Below are 27,484 nucleotides of genomic sequence, written 5' to 3'. Positions count from 1 at the left end.
GATGACTTACCAGTGACTTTCAAAGGCCTTGCTGGCACCCATGGCATGTGAACTTAAGTGAGGAAATTAAAGGACCCATGGGTGGGACAACCAGATGAGCCATATATCATCAAGTTTTTGCAAGTTTACTCATCTTAATACAAGAAAGGGACACAGAGGAGTAAATGTGTTCCATGCTCTGTGCTCCCCATATCTGTTAAGTTCCTTTTCAAGGTCTCTCATTATAGTCTTACCCCAAGAATTCTAGTCAATATTATTCTCTCTCTTCTAGAAAGTAAATCTATCTCCTGATTGTATTCCACTAAAAGCATATGATGGTATGTTAGGAGTGGGGCTTTTCATATGTTTGCAGTACTCCAGAAATTCTGAGGTGTACAAAAAACTCTGGACCCTTCAGAATCCAGATTGTGAGTCAAGCCCTCTATGAAGCCTTCCTCAACATCACAATGAGTTCAAACTGAATATGTTCCAAAATTCCATGGCATGCAGGGTGACTGGTTAACCCTGTAAACACAAGCAAGAGAATAAATGGGGTATGAGTCTTTGTTTCTGAACCCTTGTATCAGAAGAGACCACTATCTTTCTGATGTACATTTCAGAGAAAGAGGAACATTTCCTTCTAGAAGCAGAAAGATAAAAATGCTATGCCAAGATTTGTGTCAAGGTAAGGATTATATGACTTGGGGAGCAAATTACAAGTTAGGTGGCTAGAAGCACTTCACTCAATCAACTACTCGAAAATAAGGCAACTTATTTTCCTCATGTTCTAATGTCAGATTTTTACTTCTGGGCCTCCAGTTGGTAAGTCAAACAAAGTTTGGGAAATGTTCAAATTTTCAAGAGAAACTCAAAGCATCAAAACCAAACTAAACCATTGACAAATAGAGGCCGGCAACTTGTAAATGCACCAAGGGGCACCCCAAGGGCACTTGCTCTAAGATTTTGCAAACATTCTCCAGTTTCTTGGTGGGTTTCTCACTAAGTGAGGGCCAGAGCCTCCATCTGCTTTCCATCTCTGTCTCCACTCTTGCATTCTGGTGGTGCTCTGGCCAGGTTACATTTGCTATCCCCCCAAAGTGGCCCATCCCAACAGAGCCTGGTGCTGAGTTCTGGGGACCATTATGCTGCCAGGGCTGTGGCTCCATTGCCTGCTTCTGACACCCTCACAATTTACTTCTCTCTGCCTCCACTCTCTATTCCTGGAAAATGAAGATCAGCAACATTATAATGAATGTGCTTTGAGATCCCATGATGGTCTACTCTAGGTCATAAATAGACTTTTGGCCAGGAAAGTGGAATCTTATATCCTGGAGCACATTAAAAATAGCAAAGAATTTATCTGAAGCAGAATAGAATGCTCCTTTAGGGAAATTATGTTGTTGACCTTAAGCAAACACTTTCAACACAGGGAATCTATGAAACATAGCTGTAAAATGTATGTAATCATCTTAATTATGTTGGATTTTTAAAAAATCACTCACACAGCTGTGTCACTGGGCTCAGCATAGTAGTTGAGCTTTCGGCCAATAATGCAGCTTGGAGGGATGCATAAATTGGGACATAATCTGGTGCAAACCACACAGACTGTAGACAGCCGTCCTCAAGAAAGTGTCCCTCACCTATCTCCACCATGTGCTATTGAAATGACTTGGTAGATGGGCATGAGAGCAACCTGAAACTTCAAGTGGTCCTGACATGCTGTACTACTATAATCAGGTGGCATTTTCCTTTCAATCTTTTCTCTTTTTTTGAAGTTTATTTATTTATTTGAGAGAGAGAGAGAGAGAGAGCACGACAGATAAGGGGGAGGGAGGAAGGTAGCAGGGGGAGGGAGAGACCAAGAGAAAGAGAGACAGACAGGCAGAGAAAGAGAGACAGAGATTAAGAATCCCAAGCAGCCTTCTCACTGACAGTACAGAGCCCAATGCAGGGCTTGAACTCACAAACTGTGAGATCATGAATTGAGGCAAAACCAGAAGTTGGATACTTTACCGACTGAGCCACCCAGGTGCTGCCTTTCAATCTTTTCTAATGAAATAATAACAAGAACAGCAAGATCAGGCTATGAATGAAAGTTTAATCTCAGGATTATTAGGATTATGAAAAAGGCAAAACCAGGTAAGTGACCAATACCTCCTGCATGAATGACTTGCTCCAATGCCTAAATGGTCTCCTTGTCTCTGCCTGTGGACTACAGTCATAACGATCTTTTTAATATGCCAATCTGATCTTTTAGTTCCTCAGTGCAAAACTCTTCAGTGATTTTTCTAAGTATTTAAGACAAAGTCTCCATTCCTTAAATTAGCATACAAAGTTCTTGATGATCTTACCCCTATTCACTTCTGCTACCAGCTCCCATACTTGCTTGCTTATTCTCCTCTCTCTCATTCTATCCTCCCCCACAACATTCTCTGGCCAAACTAAAGTTCAGTGCCTTCAACAGACCATGCATCTGTTTTCTAAGCCATCATATACACTGTTTCCTCCATCTTGAATGTTCTTTACCCATTTCTCCCTAATTACTTGTGATATATTTGTCAGGTCTTAGTTTCAAGGTCACCTCCTCCAGAAAACTCTTCCTAATCCTTACCTAAAACTAGATTCTACATTCCTTCAAATGTTCTCATGAGTCTGTACGTCTAATATAAAGCTCTTACCACACTGAGTAGTTAATGTAAATCTTTTCTGCAGATATTACCCTCTGTAATGACAGAAGTCAAGTTCATTTGTTTACCAGCATATTCCTTATACTATACCCAGCACATAGTGAGCACTAAATTTTTTTCTTTTAGTGTTGATGTTATATATTGGGAAATACCAAATTCTATTATCCAATGGTATTAATATTCAAATAGATCAACTAGTATTCAGTCACTAGAATTGAAATTTATGGATATTACATAACACAAAAACACTTGTATTAGTGTTTACTGAAAAAGTAAAATGAAAATATGCATTTGCCGCATGATCACAATTACATACCAAAATGCAGGCACCAAGAAAAAAAAGACTAGAAGTAAATAAAGTCAACATGTCAACAATGAGTTGTTTTGGGGTATTAAAAGTATAGGTAATTTATCTCCCAATACTATTAATTTTCTAAATTTTATAAAATAAACATTTTTAGAATAAAAATTAAAATTTAAAATATGTTAATTATTTATAACTATAAAATATTCTTGTTGCAGAAAAAAATAAAACCACAAAGAGTTCAAAGGAAAAGAATATGAAAACCACTTATAATCTCACTCCTGTGGAGAAGGCAGAAAATGTTCATCCTTCTTCACATGTGAATGTTTACCTACAAATCACCTGGACAAGTGACACAATGTGGCACACTGAATAAAACTAGACTGTGAACAGAGGCTCTCCTCAGAGTCTCTAGATGGCAGTGACCAGATACAAATATTCTTTTTTTGTTTGCTTCCAACATTGATTCATTCATAATACATTCCTGAACCCCTACTAGATGCTAAATGCTGAGCACCAAAAGAGGGGAAAATAAATGCAGGAATCTGGAGCCGTCAGCCCATGCCTGTAATGTGATGGCCATACTAGGGGAGTATGAACACCAGGAGAGGAATGTGGTAGAGGAAGAATGACTTCTTGAAAGGAATGAGGAAGAAAGGGACATCCAGTGGTAGAATTGATGAGTAGAACTGAACAGCATGTGGGAATCCTGGGACTTCAGAGAGAAAGAAGAACCCAGTAGACAAAGGGGAAAACAAGACAGCCAAACCATAGAGGGTTTAAAGAGAAGGCAAGATGCTGGTCAGACTGAAGCTCAAATATTCTAGCTCTTATTTAGTTAAATTTACATAAATATGAACAGGCAGTCCCTAGCCAGTTGTCTGAAGGTCAAAGTCTGTCTTTTGGGTAAGTGCTAACAGGAATAATTTCTATTCCTGGTACCACGTCCAGAGAACATTTCCTTGCAGATGTCTGTATCACAGGCAGTGGGAGTTATACCTTTAAATCAACTTTTAATGGTCAGAATTATGACTTGAAAGCAGAACTGACCAAAGGCAAGGGTTTTAAACAGTTGGAGTACTATTTAAAGGTCCTGTCCTTAATTCTACCAAGTCTCCACCCAATGCAGCTAGTATCCAATGGTGTCATGGTGTGTAACTGTTAACAGGTAACTGAAGACATCACAGAGGTTGTGCACTGATGTTCTCATCCTCACATTTGACCACAGAATGAAAAATTGCATTCTACGCTCCAAACCTTTCTCAAGCCCAGACTCTCCTCAAACCCAGCTGTTCTGCATCCTACTCTCTTGGGGTTGTGGTCTTTACAGGGCAAAATAAAAAAGCAATGGGGAGTTGCTAATCAATGGGTATTAAGTTTCAGTTAAGTAAGTTGAATAAGTTCTAGAGATCTCCTGTACAGCATTGTGCCTGTAGTTAAGAATACTAATTACACACTTAAAAGTTTATTAAGCAGGCTGATTTGCTAAATGTTCTTTTTTTTCCCCTTAAGTGGGCTCTATACCCAATGTGGGGCTTGAACTCATGACCCTGAGATCAAGAGTCACATGCTCATCAACTAAGCCAGCCAGGCACTGCATCATGCTAAATGTTCATATCCCAATAAAATAAAATCAATAAAAATTTTTTGAAAATCAATGTATCAGTTGAGGTAACACTGGTAGAAGGAGGGAAACCTGCATACTTGCTATGATTTTGAAACTGTGTTCCTGATCATCTGTAATATGGTAGAAGATGATTAAACAAGTTCTATCTTCAGTTCAGCTCTGATTCTGTAGAATTCTATATTTAACATATTACCCTTCTTAATAGGGATGCCCTATCATATTTAATTCAAAACAATTATAGATCTGCTTGCAGGATATCATGTGAGTGCCATCCATTGGAAAGATTGCTTTGGCCAATCATGAAGTTATTTTTTGAATTCAGCTATTTATAAGGGAGCCAGAGTAAGGCTATAGAAACAACCCAGGATATAAAGATAAATAGGTGGCTTTCATTCTTGGTCACCTTCTACCTGTGGGATCTTGCATATTTCTCTTAAGCTCTCTTGTTTTAGTCATCTACAATAATGAGAATAATAATAAAATCCAGAGTGGCACTGTTATCAGTTACATAAGCTAATGAGATAAGGTTGGTTATATTTAACTAAGTCTCCAGGCTAAGGAGCACTTATGAGTTATTCTTGTGTTGGATAAACCCTAGATCCAATAACTTCCAGCACATTCATTCACACTTTATTCTGTCAAGCTCCTCTGTGTATAGAGGGTGTGCATCCAAATCCTCTGAGCATGTTAGCTCTAAAATGTTGACAGAATGAGAGAATAAATGGAGAAACAGGGATTATAAGAGTAAATATAACGAGGATAACACTGAGTCTTCCCACATCCTTCACACGTGGCAAATAACTGCTCTTTGCTAGGACACACCAGGAACTCCAGGGATCTTTTCCTGTCCTCCTCCATGCTCCATGGTAGAGGCCAGGCCAAGCTCCACCTTGCACCTGCCACATCTCCCCAGCAGTACCTGCTGCACAGCTCTGCATTCTGGTCCTTCAATTAGCACATGAGCTTTTTGAGGCATGTACTGACTCCTACTTACAGCCAGTAAGTAACTGTTTTGGGGTGGAAAGAAGGGTCAAAGGATGCATGGATGGGTAGATGGTGAAGAGGGAGGATGACTGACTATTATGCAGTTCAATTATACTGAGAGCTTAAAAAGTTCTTCCAGCTTTTGAGAGCCTTTTAAACTTTAAAGATTTTGTACCTTAAAAGTAGGTAAAATCAAAGAATCCCCGGGGACTCTTGAGCATGTTCTAACAGATCCCATCATAATGGTTTCACTTTTTGTCTCACAAATCTGCCCCCAGGGAAGACCCCTCTTGAACCAAGCATGAATCTCTTTTAGAAGGGACATACTTAGGGTCATGATGGTTGAAAGGCCACCTGACAATCCAACCTGGAGGAACCTCAAGGATCAATGAAGGACGGATATAATAGCATACTCCACTCCCAAGATAACCTAAGAGACATTGCAGGATGAGAAGAACCATTGCAATCCCCCTTTAACCTCTCAAGTGGGAAAAATCTATGCAACCAAAAGACCGAAGAGCCTGGAACATTCCTCTTTAGAGCGTAAGATGCTCCACAAATATCTCTATCTGGCTATGTATCTCATTCTCATTTTTTAAATAAAAATTAAATGAGTCCCCATCCCAATATGTCTATGCCAGGTACATGAAATATAAGAAAACAGAAAAGTTAACCAAACTCCATTTTACAATATTCACACCTCACACCTCTCTCCATTTAAGGGTTTGAAGGTCCTGGTAGGATCCAGTGAGGATGCCACTTAAACCTTCACCCCCTTCCCACCACAGAACATGCAGTAGAAGAGAGCATCACAATGTAAGTATCAGTATGTCCTTTCCCACATGCCAAGTTAATACTGCAGAATATGTGAACTATGCACAACACACTTTCCAGAATGGCATCCATATTTCCCAGACCTATCCACTCAGCACTTCTCTAGTTTTTAAATATGTAACATATGTACATGCAAATGAGAACACCAGCTCTTTCTGTTGTTTCTCTTATTTAGAAATTCATAGGCTTTCCTCACTGGTCAGTCAAATAAAAAGCCACTTGGGGTGAGAGTCCTTTTGGATTTTCTGATTGCCTAATAAAGTTATCATCATTGGCTAATAAAGCTGGAAGAATTTCAAGTTACTTCCCACAAATACAAGTCATTTCAGGCGGTGGAGGGTCAGGGGAAAGTGTGAGAGAGAGGAGGAAAAGATAATGTTAGAGATGGGGAAGGGAAGAGAGAACACAAGGGGCTGGAGACATTATTTGGATAATTCTTTTTAATCTCTTAATTCCCTTATATTAAAATCAGGCTAGCTGAGTGAGTGAATGAATGAATGAATGAATGAATAGGAATAAGCCACTGTGTAACCTTCCCCTCTGCTCTTCCTGCACTGTTTGGAGCCAGTTCTTACCACGTACAATTATAAACCTTTCCCATCAGCTGTGAGCTCTGACTTTCAAAGTTCACTCTTTTGTATGATGATAAAAAACATTGTTTTCAAAACTTACCAGCCTCTTAACATCTTAACATCCTTAAGCTGAAGAGAGTTCTCCACTTAGCTTCATAGGATAATAAGTCCATGTTTTTGAAATGGATGTAGGAGCAGCAGCCCACTGTTCCTGGCAGGGGTAATGGCTACTCATCATCTCCTTCACCCTCAAATGAACTATCTGGGCACCATACCACCCCAAATGCAACTTTTGTTCCCCTAAGTGACAAAAGTGGCCTCAAGTACCAGAGGAGACCATATGCTTGTACTATAAGATTTCTCCTTCCTTTGAGCCAAAAAGAAAACGGAAAAAAAATACTATAAGACTTGTAAAGAGTTGAAGCTTGTCATACTGTTTGAGGTCCTGTGTATCTGGACCCTGTTTCCTGTTGCTGCTGTAACAGATTAACACAAACTCAGAAAGTGAAAGCAAACTAGAATGACCACCTCCAGTTCTAAAGGTCCGAAGTCCAGGCTTTCACTGGGCTAAATTCAGCGTTTCAGGATGACTGGTTCTTTCTGGACACTCTAAGGGAGAATCATTACCTTGCCCTTCCCAGCTTCTAAAAGCTGCCTGCATTTCTTGGCTTGTGGCCCCTTCTATCTTCAGAACATATCATTCAACCTCTATTATGCTGTTTGTGATCCTGCTGCCTCCCTTCTATAAAGACCTTTGGGACCACAATGGGCCCATAAGGATAATCCAGAATAATTTCCCTATCTCAAGGACTCTTAATTTAATCACACTAGTAGTGTTCTTTTTGCCGTGTGCAAAGCAGAAAGCTATGGTTTCATGAGGCATGGCAAGGGAAGGTGTCTGTGAGAAGGAGCAGCAGGAAACAGCTGATGGCAGGGAGGGAATAGGCCACTCAGATATCCAAGGAGAGACACAGGCAGGGAATACAGCAAATACACTGGTGGAGCAGGGAGCATGTCCCTTAGCTGCTCCTGCACAGCAAGGAGGCCCCTGTGGCCACAGCAGAGTGAGCTAGGGGAAAGGGAAGGGTGAGGTTGGAGAAGGGTCAGAGGGCCTCAAATACCATTGTGAAAGCTTGCCCTCTCTTCTAAGTAAAAGCCAGCAATCAAATAAGCACATTTAGGACCGGAGATTCTTAGGGATCTTTTACTTTCTTTTTAGTTTGCTCACATACAGACATTTAAAAATAGCTACTAAATGCTTCTTTTGGGGAATGTGAGGCACTCATAATAATAATAAAAAAGTGCCCTGGGCTTTCTTACAACTGGATCCATCAAAGGGTTTTCACTAGTAATTTGGGGAGCGTCCGCCTCTGGGCGCCACTGCTGTGATTTCAAAATAGAATTATCTCGTGCTATGTGATTTCTTGAATCATTAGTTTTCCATTTTCTCTTTCTCTTTTCTTTTTGTTCATTTTTTTTTGGTCTGGTGCTAGTATATGCAAGAAGTTTTTAAAAAATGGTGGCTCATGGGCAGTTGGTGAGGAGGGCAGTTGCAGAAGAGAAAAAAGTGGGGCCTCACCCCTAGGATCAGAGTGACCCAAATCCTCCATTGATGATTCCATCAATGGAGACTGGGATCCTGTCAGGACATCTAGTTTTTCCAAAACAACGGGAATATCTTAGGGAAATCTCTGAAGGCGGGGCAACATTAGGACAAGAGAACTCTTCACAACCACTGGGGTGACTTCACTTGGTTTAATTAACCCTTTCACTGCACCACAGGCCTAGAACAAAGGCACTTTTTTTGACACACATAGAAGAGTTCTTACCAGAAGCACTTACATTGAGAACAAAATAGAACCCAGGACCCGCCCCTTTAATTACTTGGCTGACAGCAAGCTCCAACTCTTCAAAATTATAATTATCAACAACTCTAACTCATTATGTACTAAATAGTACTTATCTTTGAAGATTAATAATTTTAGCATTATTAGAAAAAAATAACAAAATTACTTAATTTCCTTCTCAGCCAAAGCTCTGAATCTTTAAAGGCACAGCCTTTAAACAGAGAGCAAGGAATGTGCTACTGGCCCTTCAGGGCCTCCTGGATTATCATTTACGTGCAGCCCGCACAATGGGGACAAGGCACCGGTGGGCCTGGGGCCACAAGAACTACCACTCATACTCCTCGTGGCTCGTTCACCTGCTTTTCCACACCTCTGATATCCCAAATCAATGAAGATAAGAGGCTGGCACAGAGGACGAGGAGGAAATCTCTTGGGAACTCTGATTCTTCTGCATATTTGGCACAGTGTTCCAGATACATGCCCGCATTTTTAGATCTGTGCTGTACTATAGAGTATTATTTTCTAATAAGGACCAGTAGGGAACAAATGAGTCCAGGCATGAAGGGAAGAGAAACAAGTACAGAACAGGACAAATGAGGACAGATCTATCTCAGGAGCACAGAGTCCTTCAAGGTGCACTCCAGTTGATTTAAGAACAACATGTGGAGCAAATAAATGGTTTCTGGTCCCAGATTTGGGGCCATGAGTTTTTTGCCTAGGGACCAAATCTGATAGCCCTTGAGGATCTGTGGGGTAGGAAAACTGAAAAGTCCCATTTGCAGGGTTTCTCTAGGAACTCCAAATTCCTTGGCCCATACATGATTATTTATATCCTCTCTACGTTACATATATTAGTGCAAAATATTTCCATTTTAAAGAATGTGAGGTAACTATATTGATTCAGAGGAAAGAATTAATCTGAGATAAAACTGCAGGGATAGCCACTACCTATGAACCTCAGTCCTGGGCAGGCTCAGAGGCAACCTGTCCTCCCAGAGTTGGCAGCAGGGATATGCAAGACACAGCAAGCCTGTCTGTGTCCTAACTTTGTAAATGCACCCCAAGTCTCCCCTCCCCTGGAGTTACTAGGCTCCTCCTGCACTGGCTTTTGTGCTGGGCCCTTGACCATTCCCAGCTTCCTCCAGCCCCAAAGATTTTTACCTAATACCTTCCTCTGCTTGGAAACTGCCCCATAGTCCTCGCGTGGCCTACCCTTTTCATCCCTCAGATGTCTGTCAGATCAAAGTCACCTTTTCAGAGAAGACTCCCTAATCTTCTCCTTTAAGGTAAAATATGTTCCCCACACCACACTCAGGTACTTACCAGCATATTTTATCACTTTTGTATACTTATCACCTTAGTTTATTGTCATAGCACTGATGATACTCTGAAGGCATCTTGCTTATACCCATTGTTTCTTGTCACCCCCTACAGGCAATGGACTCCTGTCCATCTGCTTATTCACTAAACTCCCAGGGAGGGCAAGCCACATAATATGCAGGGCTCAGTACAAACAAAAATGTGAGCCCCTGTTCAACAACCTAGAGAAAAACTGTGATCTCTCAATCAGTCATAGTCTTTTATTTGCTATTTAATGTCATCTTCCAACTATGGGGCAAGCACAGGCCCCCACAGGTGCCCAAAGCCCTAACCCTGTACTTGGCATGCAGCCTTGCCTATCCCTGTGTTTGTGCCCAGACCTCTCCCAGAATCAGAGGATAAGGGAAAAGGATGGTTGAGAATCCATTCCAGGGAAGTGGGGAGGCAGGAAAGGATTCTCTGAGCCTCCAGCACATACTCCATTGTCCTCCTAGATTTCACTCACAAAATACAGATCCAAACATATTAAAATTATTAAAAATCTCAAAATGACAACCACAGAACATTTACCCCCAAGCACAGGACCCCTTCTAATCACTGTGGCCCTGAGTTGAGTCTTATCCCCAGTCCCTAGGACAATGCCCAACATGTGGCAGGGAATGAAAAAATAGGCAAGTAAATAAACTAATAATTTCACAAATGACTTCTACTTTGTCTATGTTGTGGGCAAACCAGCTTGCTTTTCATGAATGATCAATTCTCGATTGAGAGCATGCCATTCATAACGTATTATATTGGGAGCTCTGAGGGCATGCAAAGATGAATCAGGAGTAGTCTCCTTCTTCATAAAACCTGCAGTCCACTAGTAGTCTAAGATAAAGCTCTCAGACAATTCCTCTATGAGGCAAAAAAATGAAAAGTGCCCTAAGGTACAGAACAATGATAGCTCAAAAATCTATGTAGCTGGAAGGATCACAATAGCTTTTATAAAAGAGGTGGCATTTAACTGGGTCCCTTTTAAAAATATGGGATTTAGTCTTAAAGAGCACCTTGGAATTGGCAACAATGCCAACAAAGATTAAAGGGAGGAAAGTCAGAATGATGTACAGTACAAAGTTGATGGTTCTTAGGAGGGACCGCTAGAAACTAGCTTGGGTAGGTGCCTCAAAACCAAATACAGGGAGGATTTTATTTTATTTTATTTATTTTATTTATTTTATTTTATTTTATTTTATTTTATATTTTATTTTATTTTATTTTATTTTATTTATTTTGAGAGAAAGGGATTGAGAGTGAGCAGGGGAGGAACAGAGAGAGAGAGAGAGAGAGAGAGAGAGAGAGAGAGAGGAAAAGAGAGAATTCCAAGCAGGCTCCATGCTGTCAGCTGAAGCCCAGTGTGAGATTCAAACCCATAGACTGTGAGATCATGATCTGAGCCAGAACCAAGAGTTGGATGCTTAAACAACTGAGCCACTGAGAACCCCCTCCTCAAAATACAGAGAATCTTGAAGACATTTAGTAGTTTGTAGCAAATAACTGACACTGTCAGGTAGTGATATGGCCATGTTAGTATATTAATTCTTATTAACAAATACTTATTGTATCATAGTTTATGTGGGTCAAGAATCTGGGTATAGTTTAACAGTGTTCTCCTCTTTGCTTCAGGTATCTCACAGAGCTGCTATCAAGTTATTGGCCAGGGCTGGGGTTGCATCTGAGGCTCAACAGGGGAAGCTTCTGAATTCACAGGGTTGTTTGCAGGATTCAGTTCCTTGTGAATGTAGGACCCCTATTTCTCATTGTAGGGCAGAGATCACCCCTAGTTGCTTGCTATGTGGCATCTTGCCTCAGCAAGGCAAGCAAGGAGAGAATCTCTGTGAAGATAGAAATCATGAACTCATGCGGCCAAGTCATGGAAGTGACATCCCATCAATTTTTCCATTATCTTCTTGTTACAAATAAGTCACAGGTCCTGCCCAGACAGAGAGGGGATTCCACGAGGGTGTGAATACTGAGAAATAAGTATCATGAGAAGTTGCCTGCCATACAGGGGTAGGGCAGAAGGGATTAGTGGGGGGACAAAAGGTAAGGAAACTATCAAAAAGGCTATTACATAGGCTAGAAGTAAAATAAATTAGACTCAAAGAGAAAGGAGTAATTATAGGGAGAGTGGATATGGTGGTAGAATTAACAGCATACAGGACTTAGCAATGAGTTCTATGAGGGTGCTAAGAGACAGGGAGGAAGTAAAAGAAGATCCCAAGGTTCTAAACTCAATAGATGGGGATTAGGGGATTAGAGGGGTAGTTAAGAGAGAGAGAGAACAGGGGTGAAGAGGCCAGCGGCTGCTGTCTTGGTGGGGAAAAGAGAACGTAATACCCTTGAGATTCTAGGATACTATCATCTAAGATGACCATGTACTTGGAAATGGTAAATTTCAGGAAAGTTATCAAGGCTGAAAATCTACATGTGAGAGTCACCTGTGCACAGACAGCAGCTGATAACACTCAAGTGAATAAAGAGAATGGAGCTGTTTCAAGCTATTTTATCAGCTTGGAATAAGGAATCCTTGCAATACTGCTTCTCTTATGGGAACTCCAGCCTCACTTTCAGGCTGGAATCTGGAAGGTTGAGAAGACAACCTGCAAGTCAAAGCAAAACCTTGAGGTTGTTTGTGAAGTCTGGCAAGAACCAACTGGTTGGAACACTGGTCTTGTCAGGATATTTCTAGAGAGAGGTCTAGCCGCAGGCAGACATTCCCAACGACACACATATAAACAGTGACATGTCAAAAACAATAATAATAATTTCATATTGCTTCTTAGTATTTTCAAATCACCTATATTTTGAATTGAACATCAGGATCACTTATTATTATTTTTATTGTAATTTAATTATACTGATGAGAAAGCAGGCATTCCCTAAGTCACATGAAGCTTCCCAAATCCTCACCCAGTGCTCAATTCCATCCATGATATCAAATTCTTAACCTAGAATCTGAGTCTAAGATGGATTCTTCTAGCTTTTCATGGGCAAAATAAAAAACTTACTATATCTAAAACAAGCACAAATGTATGTACATACCCCTTGGCTCTCAGAGATTAATTAAATTTGGAGGTCCTGATGACTCCAAATCTTCAAGTAAAGAAATGATCTTGGAATACTGACTCAGATGGGAATAAGAAAACCCAGGCCTCCCCCAGAGAAACCTTCTCCATTTGGGAAATTCAAGTTTAAGGTTAAGGAATCTCAGCTGGCTTCCCAGGTGCAGTTATCTAGTGTGGAGCTGAGCAAACTTTCAAGTGAGACCCAAAACCCAAGGCACTCCCCATTGCCAATCCATATCATAATCAATGTTGATTGAATGTCTGAATGTAATTTGAATGAAAAGCATTTCAAAGCACAAAGGCTCTGTTCCCAATAAGTCGAATCTATATAATCAAATGCATTCTTTCTGGCCCAATCAGCAGAGGCTTGGCAGAATAAAGGTCTTTGGTATGAGCAAAAAAATCCAAGCTTAAATCTTACAATTGCCCCTTTGAGGGTCGTTGACTCGGCAAGTTTTACAGTGGTGTACTGAAATGAATGCTGCCTCTATGCAAAGCAACAGGAGGTCACATTATAATTAGAATGCAATCAGTGGAATTGGTTATGGCTTGGTTTTCTTCCTGAAATGACAATCTACGCCACATCTGCCATTACATTAATATTTTCTGCATTACTAGAACAGAGGGAGGGGGTCTGGTGGAGGGGAAGCCAGTGTCTTTCCACCAAGCAGCTGATAGAGTTGTCTTTAGCTAGAAGTCCACATGAGCTAATCAAGGCCCAAACAGTTCACCTTTAAAATACCCAAACCATCTGGCAGGCTGTCCCATGATAAATCTCAATGATAAATGTCTCCGTTTTGATGTTACAAAGGAACCGCAGACCTGCTCAGTTTTGGCACAGCTGAAAACATACTGGCAACAGTAGAATAGAACTCAGATGTCCCAAAATAGAGAAGTAAATCATTTTGACCTGCAGGGCATAATATATTTAGAGAAAACCTGATTGTAATAAAAAGGTTGGACTCATCACAGTTTCTACTATAGAAGTGGTGATATTTTTTTTTGTAATACTTTTTGGTTTAGTGAAAACTCCAGCATGTACAATTTACAAGCCTCATTCTTTCTTTCTTTTTTTTTCTTTTTTCTTCCCTTCCCTTCGTTTTGTGTCTGCAGACATCTCCCTCTGCCACTTGTAGACTACAACAGTCTCTTCTCTCTGGTTCTCAGACATCCTGCAGGGGAACTGCTGGGCAGGCATGCCTTCAGAATGATTAATCCACTCCCCTTCAGAGAGGTCTGTTTTGCTGGGCTCCTAGACACTGCCAAGAAAGGACACACTGTGACCACCAGCACCAGGAAGCGAAGGCACAGCCTCTAAACTCAAGGTTAGCCTGGACCTAATGCCAAGAGGGAATCGTAAAATAAATTATGTTGTGTGGCTTGGGAAGGTAGACTTTTATGTCCAGCCAAAATTCAGAAACAAATTATGGAGTGGTCAGTTGGCCTTATTTATTTCATCTTTTCGCCCTACAAAGTTAGAAAATTAATTAAACATGGATACAGAGTGTCAAGGGCAAGGTACTAAAGCCTCTGGATGTTACCGGCCGGCCCCTGCACCCCCCTTCCCTATCCTGACACACAACTCCACAACTTTCACTGGCCCTGATGCTCAGCAGGAAGGATCTCAGCCTAGCAGAGGGGTGGCCAATAAAAACAGGGCCTTGTCGGTTCAAGGTCTCTTAGGGAGCTGCCTGGGACTGTGTGACGACTGAGCAAGCAGTCTTCTTCTCTGCTTTCCTCTGGATGACTGCAACAGCCAGACCAATTCCCTCCACTGCTGCCAGGGTCACTTTCTGGTGACTAATATGAAAGGCAGATTTCCCATCTGCTCCCTGCATGCATGGTTGAAAAAAAAATCATTTTGCTCATATACCCAAAAGGGGAGCCAGAAATACTCATGGGGGGGGGGGGCGGGCGTGACAGGTCTCCAGTGAAAAAGGTCTCAATCTCATTCTTCAGATTGCAAGACAAGTTAGGGGAAGGGGGGAGGCCCATCTCTGCCTCCAGAGGCCATTTCACTGGGTGACATGGAGTTGTGTGGAGCAGTGCAGGATGCTTTAAAGCCTATGGGGCCTACAGAAGAGAGAGTCTGCAATTACTCAATCTGGAAATGCAGGGCAAATAAATTTAAGGTCACTATTTTCAATAAAACTTTTAAAAAATATATACTGACAGTCCATTTGGAAGGGAAAAGACACAATAATTTATTAGCTGTTGGCAACTCAACTGGAGACAAGTTAGCCCACACCTTCTTATCTGCCCTGGGCCAAACAACACATATCCAGCTATTTGACTGCCTTCTCGTAAGTCAGTTCTAGAGGTGCAGAGAGGAAACCCCACTGGATCACCAGCATCCCCAGCTCTTTTATCATTTTTCTGGCTTTTACCTCAATCCCCTCCAGGTCACTGACATCTTGCTGGTTCATAAGGGTTTAGAAAAGAGCAAGGTATTTCAGCTGACATTCTGGAAGGTTCAGCAGAAGACCATAAAAGGGTGGGATGGGGCTCCTTACTCTAAGATAAGAGAGCAAATTTACACAGCTACAGCTAAAGCAATGTATCGTCACTTTCTTCCCCCACCATATGGTCTCTCCCTCTCATATCTGATTTATGGCTCCTGATTACTCCAGATCCTTTGACTAGGCCGCTTTCCAAATGTCTTCCTACTGTTGAATATCTGGGTGCCAATATTTCCCCCAGGGACAAGAAGAGACAAAGAATAATGATGTCCTGACTTCAGCCCCGCTCCCTTTCTCCACCCTGCAGTAATTCTAGGTTTGTTTTAATCATCTTGGAAAGGAAACCTAGGCCATTTCTTTCTCTTTATTAAATCTTTAAAACAAGTTGGAATTACATTTGCTTGAAAAGATTGAGTAAAAAATACTCACAAACCACGTATTTAGCAATGCTCCTGGGTTGTATATCTATAGCCATATTACTCTCCAGTGGTTCCTCAACAAGAATCTAACGATCAATTCATTTGGAAAAAGGTTACTTATAGGAGGGTGTGTTAGTCAAGTCACAAGGAGTATGCATAGAATGCTCTCTTTCTCAAACCCTTCAAACTGCACCTTCCAGCAGAAATGCCCACTGAGTTCAGGGGCAAAGCACAGCTTGTGAATAGGATGCTAAGGTTTTCAATTGAGTCATCAACCCCAATCTACTAATGGGGTTCCAACTCTCTCTTTTCACAAGGTATTTTTTTTTATATCAGGAAGCCCCTCCAAAAGTAAAAATAAAATGCTACTCTTGTATGATGTTTCACAATCATGTGGTTCTGTTATGCAGTAATAGAATACCAATTCTACTCAACATTCTGTTCTCACATTGTTTTAGGAATATGATTTTTTTCTGATTACCTCTAAGTGTTGGAAAATACTCACTCATTTATATGATAAATAATTATTGACTTCCAGGCACCATACTGGATTGAGAGCTACAAAGAGTTTTCAAGGAATCTGATGATCAAGAATAATCTAAGGTAAATCCTAGATTAAGGGAAAATAATAATGGAATCTGATATCTGAACACATACCAGAGAAAAGGATAGCAAAAGAATATACAAAGAAACCATAAATGCCTCTACTTCATATGGTATGGAGGCAATACACTTTTAGGAATAAATTCAAATGTACTCATCAGTGACTACTGTCCGTGTTAAGAGGTGATGACATTTGTGGCATCTAAGTGAAGCCAAAGCTGCCCTCTGATGAGCCAAGTCTGTATTTCAATCCTATCCTGATCACCAATGTTGAATGGGCAGAGGGGAAATGACTACATTTGTCTACTAAAAGAATAAAAACAAAAACAAACAAACAAAAACTATAGGGGAAGTTCCAGCTGAGATAGTTGGGCTGTGAATCCAAAAATGCATATTATATAAAAAAAGCAGCAATCATGAGGTTATTATGAGAGCCAGCCAAGGGTACAATGGGGTGGCATACTTGAGCAGGAGCTCTGTAAATTTGGATCTGATCATGGAACAGAAATATGGTTTGATTCATTCAGGTTGGTCGCACCTTACACCAGAGGAGATTACACTTACTTGCTTCTCCTGTAGTTCTTCCTCTGAAGTGCCTTATTTAATCTCAGTGATGTGGATCTATTCACCTTTTCAAGGTTAGGGGGATGGGCTATCTCTAAGGGGAGAGTTTAGAAGAAACATATCTGGAAATCAAAAGTCCACCTCTCTTCCTGAGTTTGCTCTAGTTCTGGGAATTAAGCCCAAAAGAAGGCATAAGAGAGGGGTGCCTGGGTGGCTTAGTTGGTTAAGCCTCTGACTTCAGCTCAGGTCATGATCTCACGTTCGTGGGTTCGAGCCCAGCGTCAGGCTCTGTGCTGACGGCTAGCTCAGAGCCTGGAGCCTGCCTCTGATTCTGTGCCTCCCTCTCTCTCTGCTCCTCCCTGCTCATGCTATGAATCTATCTGTTTCAAAAATAAATAAAACATAAAAAAATTTAAAAAAAGAAGGCATAAGAGACGAATCACATCTCATTCATTGTTTGACTTGAATTTTATTTTGTATGCTATGTGGGTAATGACCAACATGACTAGGGAAATGACAATGGCAGAAATCTCTTGGGGAGATTAGGTCTTTATGCCTTTTTCAGTGATTAATTCATGCCCAGGCATACTCTCAACCCATACAGTGAGTAAAATACAAAAATAAAGCTGATTAAGGTTGGCAGTGATAACTTCCCTTCCCCTTCCTAAAATGAATAATAACAGTAGCAGAGGAGTAGTAGTAGTAATGGTAGGAGTGCTGGTGGTGGTGGTGGTAGTGAGCCTCCTACTAGTTTGTTGTGAAGAGTCACACATGCCTCACGCCCCCCACCCCCAGGCTTGGTCAAAAGGCCAGCTTCTTTCATTGAATCAGCTCTCCACCACAAAGCTGGGTGAGCAACTCTGAGAAATAATACAAGTTTTTCATCTAAGAAGCCATAACTTTCCATAGTATCTAACCTCAAAGTGAAGAAACTAAAGCAAGATTCTTTATGCTTAGGCAGGAAAACACATTCTTCTCCAATATGATGCCTACAAAGACTTTTCACAAGGTCGATTTTCATCTTTGAGAATTATTTTACTAGTTGACAAAATATAATTGTCAGTTAAAAACTGGAGAATCTTAACTGTTTGCAGAAAGATGACATTGATATAACATATCTTGGTTCTTCTGTTCAATTTAACCAACTTCCTCCTCCCCTCAAAAAGCACAGGTTCTCAGAAAATGGGTTGGAATCTCCCAGTGGCCTACAACTTCCTCTTCTGGTGTCTATATCTATAAATGCCATTTCTCAAAGTTCTGTTTCTGAGAATGTCTTTGCAAATTAAAATACAATGATTACTTCTCTGTTGTTGCGTCACATTTACTGACACCCTATTAATTCTGGCCATGTTAGGCTATCAATGGCAACCTTGAGGAGGGTATGGCCTGTGTGAGTTTCTATTTCACAAAACTTGAGAGCCATCATCTGGGACAAGCCTGTTACCTTGACCTCATCAGCCTTCCAATTCCCCAACCACAAAATGGGGTAATTGAGGTTACTTTTTCTGTTCCACTGCAAATGAAGATGAGATTATCAAAATAACATTGGAAACAATGTTATACAAAGTAGATATATCCATACAAGTCATCACCAGATAGTAGAGTTAAGTGTATTAAACAGTTGAGATTATTTCTAACTTATCATCAATATTACTAGAGTTTGGCCTTATTCCATGTTTAGCTCTGTCAATACAACTACTCAGACTATGAATAGTGTGTCACCATTCTGAGCTAAGACTAAATTTTAGTAACCTAGAGAGTGGAGAAGAATTGTTAAAATATTATTTGTGCCAAAGTACCAAGACTCTGGGAGGTAGAGTCTCTATAAATTCACAGAGATAAGGTTTGCATAGATCTCAAAGTAGACCAAAAGAAAGTATTTTATTACCTGACTCTGATCTATTAACATGAAAAACTTATGGGCATAAATGATTGGGCTCCATGAAAGACATGAGTGGTGAGCATCAGGAACTGGGCCAATCCAAAGGCTTTTGTTATTTTGATTAAAGGAAGAAGACTGGGCTGCATGAACAGCTTTCTGGTTGTTTTACTCTATTCTGAGTGAAGTCACCAAAAGAGAATAATTTTCACTACCAAAAATTAGCCTAAGCCTTAGTTTAATTTGCATGGCTTTCCACCCTAAGTGTGGATTCTGTCAAGCATAAACTATACTTACCGGATATAATGGATCTTGGCAGGTCAGAAAATTGCAGTTTGGTCTCTATTACACATAAGCCACCAATGGAGAAAATGCTCTCAGGATTGCCAATAGAATACATAGTGGAATATCCTTACTTATCCCGCAGGCAGCAACACTGACATCCATTCTGGTCTTCCATGAAAAAAAAAAATTAAACCCTCATCACCTTCTAGTACAGTGGTAGGTGGCTCATGACGGAGAGTGCCGAACGATCATAGTGAACCCACTTTCTTCATCTGCAGCTAATGCCACTCCAGAAGCAAATGACCCAACCATCTTCTTTAGAATAATCTTGACGTCCCTGTAGAGAAAGAATCCTTCTTCCCACATCCCTGGTTCCTTAAAATTCTGGGAATGTTGTGACATTCTGCCAATGTGCATCTCCACATTTGGCATATATATTATTTAAAAATAGAGTAAAATAAAGAAAATAACAAGTGTTGGTGAGGATGAAAAGAATTAGAACACCTGTGCATTATTGGTCTAATTCTAAAATTGTACCACTACTTTGGAAAAATTCTCTTTTGGCGCTTCCTCAAGAAATTAAAAATAAAATTACCATATGATCTAGTAATTCAAATTCTACGTGTATATACAAAAGAATTTTAAAAGGGGCCTCAAAGAGGTATTTTACACTCATGTTCATAGCAGCATTGTGCATAATACCCAGAAGGTGAAAGCAACCCATATATCCATCAATAGACAAATGGATAAACAAAATGTGGTATACACATACAATGGAATATTACTCAACCTTAAAAAGGATGGATATTCTGACACATGCTGTAACATGGATGAACCTTGAAGATATTATGCTACATCACAAAAGGAAAAATAATGTATGTTTCTATTTATATGATGTACCTAGAATAGTCAAATTCACAATGAGAGCTAATAGAAAGGTGGTTGTCATGGCGACAGGGGAAGGAACGTATGGGGAGTTATTGTTTAATGAGTTCAGAGTTTCAGTTTTGCGAGATGAAAAATGTTTTAGAGATTGGTGGTGGTAATGGTTACATAGCAATGTGAATATACTTAATGCCACTGAACTGTACACTCAGACGTGATTAAATGGTAAACTGTATGTTCTATGTGTTTTACTATGATAAAAAAGATAAATGCAAAATAAATATGTGGCTAATTACTAGGGAAACAGAGTCAATTCAGTCATATAACTAAGAGATCCCTCAGTATGGTGATCAAACTCTTTAGCACATTATTGGATTTCCCAGGCCCTGACGATCTGACCCCTGCCCACTTCAGCTTCATCACTTGAAATGTACCACCTCAGCTCTAAATATCAGTCCTGAGAAACTCTTTGATGGTATCTGAATATGCTGTGCTCCCTTGCCTGGGGACCAGGTCCTCTTCCCAAAGTATTCTCTTCCCATCCCAGCCATCCATCTCACAGCCCAGCAAAGTACATTTTATTAATCCTTCAAGTCTCAAACAAATTTTTATTAACATTTTTAATTCCATACAGTTAATATACAGTGTTAACATTAGTTTCAGGTGTACAATATCATTATTTAACACTTCTATACATTACTCAGTGCTCACCATGATAAGTGTTCTCTTTTTTTAAACTTTTATTCATTTATTCATTGTTTTTTGTTTTTGAGAGAGAGAGAGAGGGTCCAAGTGAGCTAGGGGCAGAGAGAATCCCAGGAAATGCAGAGGGGTGGGGAACAGAGATGGGGAGAGAGAGACAGAGAAGTGGCACTCACTTGAAGCAGGGCTCATATTTTCACCTAGAGCAGGGCTTGTGCTCACCCTAAGTGAGCATGAGCTCATCTGATGTGGGACTCAAACTCATAAACTGTGAGGTCATGACCTGAGCCAAAGACAGATGCTTAACAACTGAGCCACCCAGGTGCCCTTGATAAGTATACCCTTAATGCCCATTATCTATTTCACCCACTCCCCCCACCTCTCCTCTGGGAACCATCAGTTTGTCTTCTTAAGAGTCTGTTTCTTGGTTTGTCTCTCTCTCTCTCTCTCTGTCACTATTTTCCCCTTTCCCTATTTGCTTTTTTTCTTAAATTCCACATCTGAATAAAATTAAATGGTATTTGTCTTTCTGTGACTTATTTCTCCTAGCATTATACTGTGTAGTTCCATCCATGTTACTGCACATGACATGATTTCATTCATTTTTATGGCTGAATAGTATCCCTGTGTGTGTGTGTGTGTGTGTGTGTGTGTGTGTGTGTGTGTGCGCGTGTGTCTGTGCCTGTGTATACCTCATCTTCATTATCCTTTCATTTATTGATGGACAGTTGGACTGCTTCAATAATTTGGCTATTGTAAATAATTCTACAATAAATGTAGGGGTGTTTGTATCCCTTTGAATTAGTGTTTTTGTATTTTGGGTATAAATACCAAGTAGGTAATTGCTGGATCACAGGGTAGTTCTATTTTTAACTTTTTAAGGAACTGCCATACTGTTTTTTCAGAGTGGCTGCACCAGTTTGCATTCTCATCAACAGTGCATAAAGGGCTCCTTTTTCTCCACATTCTTGCCAACACATGTTGTTTCTTATGTTTCTGATTTTAGCCATCCCAACAGTTGTGAAATGATATCTCATTGTAGTTTTGAATTGCATTTCCCTGATGATGAGTGATGTGGGACCTCTTTTCATGTGTCTGTTGGCCATCTGGAGGTCTTCTTTGGAGAAATGTCTGTTCATGTCTTCTGCCCATTTTTAAATGGATTATTTGTGTGTGTGTGTGTGTGTGTGTGTGTGTGTGTGTGTGTGTGTGTAGTATACTGAATTGTGTAAGTTCTTTCTGTTAATAATTCTTCAAAATAAAGTTTAGCTATCACTTCTCCCAGGAAGTTTTTTATCACCTATTCCTTTTCTCCTACCCCATGTCAGAGTTAGGAAGATGTCCTGCATGTTCCCATGGCAATGTGATTGGACCCTGAAGCCAGACCACCTAAGTTTGAAACCCAACATTGCCACTTACTCTATAACCTTAGGCAAATTACTTATTTCTCTGACTCTAGTTTCTTCTTTAAAAAGGAGGATAAGAATACTTTTCACCTCATGGATTTTCATGAGAATTAAATGAGTTAATTGATGAGCAGCAAATTGAACACTGTCTAGCACATAGTGTAGTCTCATACAATAACTCCAATTCCTTTGTTTTTTAATTTTTTTAATGCTTTTTATTTCTTTTTGAGAGACAGAGAGAGACAGTGCGAGCAGGGGAGGGGCAGAGAGAGAGGGAGATACAGAATCCGAAACAGGCTCCAGGCTCTGAGCTAGCTGTCAGCACAGAGCCTGATGCGGGGCTCGAACCCACGAACCGTGACATCTGACCTGAGCCGAAGCTGGACGCTTAACCGACTGAGCCCCCCAGGCGCCCCTTTTTGTATTTTTTTTAATTTTTTTAATGCTTTTTATTTATTTTTGAGAGACAGAGAGAGACAGTGCGAGCAGGGGAGGAGCAGAGAGAGAGGGAGAACTCCAACTCCTTTGATTTTCAATCATGCCACCTTAACACTACCCCCGACCAAGCAGCAGGGTCTATGTTCCCTTTTCCCTTGAATCTGGGTAGGCTAGTGACTCACCTACAACCAAAGGAATGTGCCTAACTTCCAAGGTTACATCAGAAACACTTCCAATTAAGCTTCTGCTTTGCTGACTGGAACAACAGTCAACTTGGGTATGGAGCCCCAATTACGATATAAATCTAACACCCTGGAACTATGATTCCAATGAAGAAGCTAAGTTCAAGAAGTGTGTAGGTATTTCAGTCAGAAGTACAGTCATCCCAGCTCGGGCCTAGATATACTAGTGTATGAGCATGAGCCTTCAGATAATTCCAATCTCTAGTCAATTCATCTCTAACATTCAAGTCTTCCCAGCTGAGGCTACTGACATTGTGGGGAAGAGAAAAGCCATCCCCGTATCCTGTCTTAGCTCTGAGCCACAGAATCTATGAGCATAATAAAATAGCAATTTTAGTCATTCAGGTGGTAGTGTAATTTGTTATACACAATAGAAAATAAAACAGATACATATGTGGTTTCTATCTTCATCATTATCATCATTGTTATTCTCATTATTCTATTATCATAGCACTTAATACAATAATACTCACACCATAAATATCTACTGACCTAAAGTCCTCATTAGATTCTCAGCTCCATGTTTCAGTATCTAACATCGCACCAGACTCATAATATATACTGAATTTCATATTCAAAGAACTAATAAACTCCTTCAAAACAACTAGATCTCCAGTAATCTGACATACAGTCAGCCAGTCAGCCTAATAGTTACACAAACAAGATGACAGAATAATGTTTGGATCAGCCAAAAAATTCACTCATAGTCTGCCTTACTATGGGAAGGATCACTGATATTTTAGTGAATTTCCTCAAGTATTCAGTATGTTAATTAAACTGAGATGTTCTGAGTATCTTTTTTTTTTTACTTTTTTCCACCTATAGTATCAAAAGCATAATTTCATTTTATTCTTTAGAAACTTATTTTTTGTTAAATAATAGTTCATCTGAATATACTATACTTTTAACTGTTTCATCTGTTGTTAGATTTAAGTGTTTTTAAATTTCCATATGCTATGAAGAATAAATTTTAATATCATATTTAATAGATACACACTTTCCAATTAAAATTAAGTATAAGGCAATAATGTCACCTCTCACCATTCCTTTTCAACATTATATTGGAAGTCCTTACTAATGTCATAAGGTAAGAAAAGGAAATAAAAGGGTATACAGATTAGAAAAATATAAAATTGTCTTTGTTTGTAGATGCCAGGATAGTCTGTGTAGAAAATGTGAAATAAATGATAATAACAACAAAAGCCCTCCTGAAACTAATAAGCACTTACAGCAAGGTCCCAGGATGCAAGGTTAATAAACAACCTCTATGTCAACAACAATCAAATGGAATTTGAAGTTAAAAACACAACGCCATTTACATTAACACCCACAAAATGAAATACATATGTATAAACTTTATAAAATATGTAAAAGATTTATGTGAGAAAAACTACAAAGCTCCAATGAACTAAGTCAAAGAACTAAATAAATGACAGATATTCAATGTTCATGGATAAGAATACTCAGCATTGACAAGATGTCAGTTCTTTTCAACCTGATCTCTAGGTTTAATGCAAACCCAATCATAATCCCAGCAAGTTATTTTGTGCATATTGACAAAAATGATTCTAAAGTTTTTACGGAGAAGCAAAAGACAGAATAGCCAACACAATGTAGAAAGAGAACAGTAAAGTTAATGGACAGACACTATCTGACTTCAAGACTTACTACTAAGCTATAGAAATCAAGTGTGGTGTTGGTCAAACAATAGACAAATAGAACAATGGAACAGGATAGAAGCAACCAAGATATCCTTCAGCAGGTAAATGAATAAACTGTGGTACAGTCAGATAATGACTTATTATTCAATGCTAAAAAGGAATGAGCTATCAAGCCATGCAAACACATGGAAGAAACTTAAATCCATGTTACTAAATGAAAGAAGCCAATGTGAGAAGGCACATACTGTATAGTCCTACATGACATCTGGGAAAGGCAAATCTATGGAAAGAGTAAAATATTTATGATTGCCTGGGGTAGAGAGAGGGATGAATAGACAGAGCACAGAGGAGTTTTAGAACAGTGAAAATACTTTCTTTGATACTATAATGATGGATGCATGCCATTATACATTTATCCAAACCCAAAGATGTACAAAACCAAGACTGAACAATAATGTAAACCATGGACTTTGAGTGATTATGATGGGTCAATGTAAGTTCATCAATGATAACAAATATACCATTCAGGTAGGGGATGTCAATCACAGGGAGAGGCTTTGGGGGCAAGGGATATACAGAAAATCTTTGTACCTTCCTTTGAATTTTGTTGTGAATCTAAAACTACTCTAAATAATAAAGTCTTAAAAATTGCTTTTAGCCTTTTATTAAATTATTGATCATATCTTTTATTGTATCCTCTGAATGAATAGGTTCCTAAAAATAGAATTGTTGAACCAAAGGATAACTGCCATATTATAATAGTGATAATAAAAATTTCATTGCCTCCCTGAAATATCAAAATAAGTTAATTCTAGAAGGAAGATATAAGAATGCCATTGTATCCTTACATTAAATAAGTAATTCTATTTTTTAACTCTAAATTCTTTTATTAACAAATATTTAATCTAGTAAGTTTGAACTTTCTAAGTTTACTTACATTTCTGATTTTGCCTAGTCACCTCTTTAATCCATTTTTCTTCTGTATTTTCTGCATAGAACTTGAAAAAGCTCTTCCAACAAGAGACTGAATCTTTAAAGTTTTATATATTTTCTAGTTTATTTGTCTTAATTTTGCTTATAATGTTATAGATACAGAAAATTTACACATTTTTATGTTATAAAATCTGTCAATGATTTACTTTATGGAAGTTTGATATTATTTTAGCATTTTGCACAGATAAGGATATCTTCCCTGTTCATAGTCTATCCCAAATCTCAAATATGGCATATGAGATTATAATAATTAAACAATCCTGTCATATTTCAAGTGTTAAGAACATGTTCCATCCTGATGAAGGCTGCCAAATAAAACTGAAAAAAAATATTTTATCTCCTAACCCTATTATCTATAAGAATTGAATAGGCAATGCAAAAACATCAACTTTATGTATCCCTATTATCACATTTTATTTAGTCTAACCATCTTCCCAGCATAGAAAATAGAACCATTAGTGAGTATTACCTTCAAATGAGTTATCAGTCTTGCAAATTTGGGGGTGGAAGGTCTAAATATTTTCTTTAAGAGAATTCCTAGCTCTAGTGCAAAAGATAATTCCTTTATGGTTTCAATAAATATTTACTGAGTGCTCACTTTGTAACCTAACTAAGGCTGAGGACATAAAGAGGAGTAACATACTGTCACTATCATTAAGGAGGTCTGAACCTTGTTAAATGTAGAGGATATTAATATAAACAAACACTCGTTTTAACAATAGTCAGAGAGAGCAAATTGATAAAATCAGTCAAAATAATATTTATGTTACTGACCAAACTAGAAGAATCTCCCGATTTGAGAATTCTAATCAAGTATCCAAAGTCTTTCCAGATTTTCTTTGTATTCTTCGTTTTAAGTCATTTTGTTGCATAATTGCTAACGTAAAATTTACTAGAGATAAGATGAATCAACTAGGGTGCATCATTAGCAGCAAATATTAATTTAGCACTTACTATAGGCATTCTGGAGATGTTAAGAATCATGAGACATAGTTCCCGTTCAAAGATAGTTTAGAATCAACTTAGGAAAATAAAACATATACATTAAATGACAATTCTAATAAAAGGCAAATGTACAGAGAAGCCTATGAGTGCTATAAAGAGTTAAAGGAGAAAGAATTCACACTAGGCACTGAAGGTCAGATAGGATATGAATGAGATAAGGAAATTCAATGGAAAGGAGACTATGGGACCTTCCTAGAAATGTAGAGCATGTTTAGTGACGGGATAAAATTTCTTCTTGGCTTAAGTTGTCATTAGATACCTAAGTTGATTTTTCATGTCCAAATACTAGTTGATGTATAGCAATTTACAGGTAGTAGGTGCTTCTGAGGATATTTAGTTCCACCTTTTCATTTATTTTAGATACAGCGAATTTGGGCCAAAGAGAAGAAGCAATGTGACTTCCAAGATGTCATGTTAGTTAAGTAGATCCAGGACACAAGCCTGCCACTTTACAATCTTCATGCTGCTCTCTACTGCTAAAATATGGAAAGCTAGAATAATTGATTTCAGAGATTACAGACAGACCATTCATACTACAAATTCTACCTCCTTCACTCTAAGGTCCCATCTGAAAGTATCATCCCTTTTGTGGGCTCCTAGGATACACTTGTGTGACGAAGCATTCAATAAAGACCACTATGGATGTTATTAAATGAATTGGCTGGTACTTATTTTTAGAGCC

At 39.2% G+C, this 27,484-nt stretch overlaps 1 protein-coding gene and 1 long non-coding RNA gene across 6 annotated transcripts in view; one reads left to right on the top strand and one right to left on the bottom strand.

Annotated features, from left to right (window-relative positions):
- The window catches only part of LRMDA (leucine rich melanocyte differentiation associated), a 721,100-nt gene that overhangs the window by 121,202 nt on the left and 572,414 nt on the right, over positions 1-27,484 (bottom strand). The window lies entirely within an intron of this gene.
- Positions 498-27,450, top strand: LOC115285579. 4 transcript variants are annotated; one of them, XR_003905592.1, is made up of 4 exons: positions 498-664; positions 14,429-14,586; positions 16,678-16,742; positions 27,163-27,450. It is a non-coding gene; the product is annotated as an uncharacterized LOC115285579 (long non-coding RNA). The 4 variants fall into 4 exon arrangements; XR_003905589.1 differs by having other exon boundaries at positions 14,375-14,586; XR_003905591.1 differs by lacking the exon at positions 498-664 and adding an exon at positions 6,313-6,397 and having other exon boundaries at positions 14,375-14,586.

Source organism: Suricata suricatta, chromosome 2 (genome assembly GCF_006229205.1).
Source record: "Suricata suricatta isolate VVHF042 chromosome 2, meerkat_22Aug2017_6uvM2_HiC, whole genome shotgun sequence".
NCBI lineage: Eukaryota > Metazoa > Chordata > Mammalia > Carnivora > Herpestidae > Suricata > Suricata suricatta.
This window is presented reverse-complemented; position numbering and strand designations above follow the sequence as displayed.